This window comes from Saccostrea cucullata, unplaced genomic scaffold (assembly GCF_032062105.1).
Source record: "Saccostrea cucullata isolate Sc308-1 unplaced genomic scaffold, CSIRO_AGI_Scuc_v1 ctg5784, whole genome shotgun sequence".
In the NCBI taxonomy this organism is placed as follows: Eukaryota; Metazoa; Mollusca; class Bivalvia; order Ostreida; family Ostreidae; genus Saccostrea; species Saccostrea cuccullata.
In genome coordinates, this window is record NW_026929169.1 from 33,588 (window position 1) to 37,724 (window position 4,137).

Here is a 4,137-nt window from a genome sequence, read left to right on the forward strand (position 1 = left end):
CATGAAGTTTTGGCATCATTTATCAATTTTACAATATAAAGTCACAATGATTAATGTAACATACATGTACTTCTTTTATGTACATTTACCCAGGTAGCACAACAACGTTATTAAAACGTTATCAAAACGTTTTCAAAATGTTATAAAAACATTTTCTAAAACGTTATTACAACGTTATTTTGTATGGTTTTTTAAACGTTATCATAACGTTTTTCAAAAACATTGTCCTGTAATGTTTGGAAAACATTTTTGAAAACGTTTTCAAAACATTTTTAAAATCGTTTTCAGAACATTTCTAACATGTTTTAAAGGATTAAAAAAAAATTACAACAAAAAAAGTATTGTACCTCCTATGGTTTTAATTGGTTTAAACTCTTTCACAAATATAATCCATGAACTCTTTTTTACATCCACATGTACACTGTCAATAACAGTCTTCTTAACAGGGAAGATTTGTCACAATTGAAATAAGAAAAAAAATCACAATATCCTTCTTCCTTCGGAAATCATCTGTTTGGCACTTTGACTTCTTTGTTTTCTTCTGAAAAACAAAGATATAGAGAATAATTTTAGAAGATTTAAAAACTATACAGTCATAAATCCGATAAATACAAGAAAAGTGTGCATGTTTTTGGCAACAGTTCTATAAAATATATACTAAATAAACATGATAAATCTATCTCCGTTATGCATTCGTGTCAGGAAATTTCAAACATACCTTTAAAATTAATACCCCGGTAAATCCCTCAAAGATGGTGTGTAGCAAACTTCATTCTGTCCAATTTTTCTCATAACATGTAATATTTAGTCTTTGCAAACAACCGCTGTAAAATGAAAAATGATATTCATTTTGAGAATTGTAAATTGAAAAATATATACATGACACTGTATATAAATAAAAATAATTTTACATTTCCAAAGAAGTATTAAACCAACACGTTAAGCCACCCTCCCCCCCCCCCCTCCACACACATACACAAACACGCAAACTCAACCTACTCAACGTACTCGATCTATTTAAATCCTATTTTGAAGCTTTCAATTTGAAAATTTATCTCTAAGCCTGGGGTGATTATACTAAAGTACACATTAATAAAGAAAATTCACACTAGACACAAGACATAATACATATGTGAAATAAATGCACAATCATGATAAACTTCAATGATCAGTTTTCTTCAAAAACAGCCAATTAACCGCCCTCAAATATCCAAAGATATATACAATCATTTACCATTGTTTACAAGGAATGATTCAGGCTTATACAAACAGATGCAGCTATAATACTATTTCTTAATACATGCATGTATACACGATGAATACAACTTTAAACTCAACATACCATACGGTGATGTAAAATATTCCCTAAATCCTGTTCTTTGTCTCTCAAGAATGCTGCCCGGTTTTTCAAAATCTTGATAAGTTGACCTATATAGATCACGTGGAAATAGTTTGCAGCAAGGAGCGGTTTCATCAGCGCTGACCACGGCATCCCGCTGTGTCAATCAATTAACTTTTGATAAACGCGTTATCCAGGAGGAAACAACACAAGTGAATAAATGCACTGCATTATTTTGTTGAACTACATCACATCTTAGAAAATATACTTTAAAATGGCTTTTAATACATTTTTCACAATCATTATTTTTTTTTTTAGGAAATCAATGTGGCACATAAAACAATTAAAAAAGAACTGAATTAAAAACATTTTTGTTGATTTTTTTTTCCCTTAATATGCTTTAAAAGATATCACCTAGTATTAATAACAAACAAACAAAAAAGTAAATACTAAATGTATATTTTTTATAAGAATTGAAATATATAGAGATATTTGTTGTTTCTATAACGTTTTAACAACGTTTTCCAAACATTTTAAGACAATGTTATATTCATGTTTTTTAGTATCATTTGTAATCGGAATTTATAATAAATTTCATTAAATTTAAAAATAAATATTCTTAAAATTTGAGTCAACGTACACAACACACTGTGTATATTCTTAATATCATATTATGAGTTTTTAGAATAGTTTTTCTCAAACAATGGAATATGAAAACATTTTTTATAATGCCTTTTAAGTTATGCAAAAATGTTTTCTAAAAACTTTCTTCCAACCAATATTAAACGTTATGAAAAACATTTTAAAAATGTTTTTGAGAAACGTTTTCTAAAAACGTCATTATAACCTAGATAAAACGTTATAAAAACATTTTTCAAACGTTATGTCAAAAACGTTTTGGAATAACATCCTTACAACCGGAATATAATGTTATGAAAACGTTTTGTGCTACCTGGGTATTTAGCAATAAGAATTTTAACAGCAAAGCACAGTGAACACAAATTTACATGCACATGTACGTTATTCCCTCCATATCCAACGAAGGAAAATTTAAAATATATTGTTTCCCGAAACGACGTTCTTTCCAGTCAGAATACAAAACTAAGAATGTATGTAGCTATATGTGTTATTTCTAAACGACACAAAGGTAAGAAAAGAAAATTGTGAGATCCTATGTTTCTCTACAATTTATTCATACACCTGGATTTGGATCTTCCATACATTAAAGGTGCACGAAAGTGCCATGAAAGTAACAAATACATTAAATTAAAGAAATCTATAATTTACTATATGTAGTTGTAGTTATAATTACTTGTAGACTATAAAGTTATAACAAAGAAAAACAAGTTCTTACCAGATCTGCAACAGTAAGGCGCCCATCCTTTTTTTCTATGACCTTTCTATTTCTTTTGAAATATTTTCATATTTTACAACAGACCGTACATGTACATGTATATCACCTGATATCGACTAATTTACCGATCAAAATTCTCCTCTGTGGTTTACATAAAAATTCTCGAATCATGTTTAGAAACATACCCCCTGCGTCTCAGCATTTTAATCGATTTTCCTTTACGTTTTCTAGGACGCATTATATAATGTTATTTCTAGTAACTGCTCCTCGACGTTAAACGACGTCATCTTTATAACTTGCCTTTTTCAAACAGTATCAGTTACATGCAGAAAATGATATCTACTAACGAATCAAACCATTAAGTAATAAAATGGTATATATGATGTGGTAGTTCCTTATTCGAACGTCAAGACGTTTTTATTTTAGTTTTACCTATACGAAATATGGTAATAAAATCAAATTTCTAAAAATTGACCTGCTCCATGATTCTGATTTTGCAGATCTGTTTTATTTGAACATATTTGAAAGTTACAAAAAAAAATATATGAAATTTTAAATTCCCTTTCAGTACATTGTCAGTTGACTGAATGTGAGAGTTTCAGGCTTTGAATTTTGAAATCTTTTAAGAAAAATGAATGTACACGAAACTTTGAGTACTTTTGTGAACAATTTTACGAGAAACTGTCAAAAATATGAGAAAAACATTTGAAATTTATTAATATTAGATCATGAAATCTGCTATTCTAGGTGTTTAGACAAAATGGTAACTGGTTAAGCCGCATAGTGTACAAAGTCATGTGCATGTACACTTTTTTTCTTGAATTCAAAGATACTTGTACAAATAAATGTTTCCATTACTCTAGTCATCGTTACCGAATGAACTTTAATTCTTAACCTCAACCTTTATACAGCCCTGGTCTCTGCTTTATGATTTTTTCGTGAGACTGCTAATCAAGATATCTTGAGAGGGAGACTTTGCGAAAGCAACCAACCTGTTGCAAGCGCTTTACCATTGTCTAAAAGGTGTTCCTATGTCGAACTATAAATTGGCTATTCGGGAATGGATTCAAAGACTGAAAAATGCGTAGAGGTTCAAAAGATATTTTGAAGGCTTGTGATGCATGTTATTTTTATATTTGATATTGTTGTTGAATATTATTTAAAAAACCCCTTAAATACAGCTAGATAAAAAAGAAATTGTACCTAAATATAAAATTATACAAATTACTCTTTTAGTGCAGTTTGGAGTGTCAAACTGTATAATAAAAGTGAATATACACGATAAAACGAAGTACAAGTAAGGGCACCGCAAAGTGGAAGATCCCCTCGGAAAGAGCATAACTGAAGAGCGACAACAGTTTCGATGTAATATAGTCACTACCGTTAGCAGACGAACTCATAAACAAAACTAAAATACAAACGCATTACTATATCCACTTCAATT

The 4,137-nt window shown here is 29.6% G+C and overlaps 1 long non-coding RNA gene across 1 annotated transcript; it reads right to left on the reverse strand.

Annotated features, from left to right (window-relative positions):
• Window positions 1–718: 718 nt before the first annotated feature.
• On the reverse strand, window positions 719–1,551 carry LOC134279974 (uncharacterized). Its single transcript, XR_009994802.1, has 2 exons — window positions 1,327–1,551; window positions 719–809 (listed from the first exon to the last, which is right to left on the reverse strand). It is a non-coding gene; the product is annotated as an uncharacterized LOC134279974 (long non-coding RNA).
• Window positions 1,552–4,137: the final 2,586 nt, after the last annotated feature.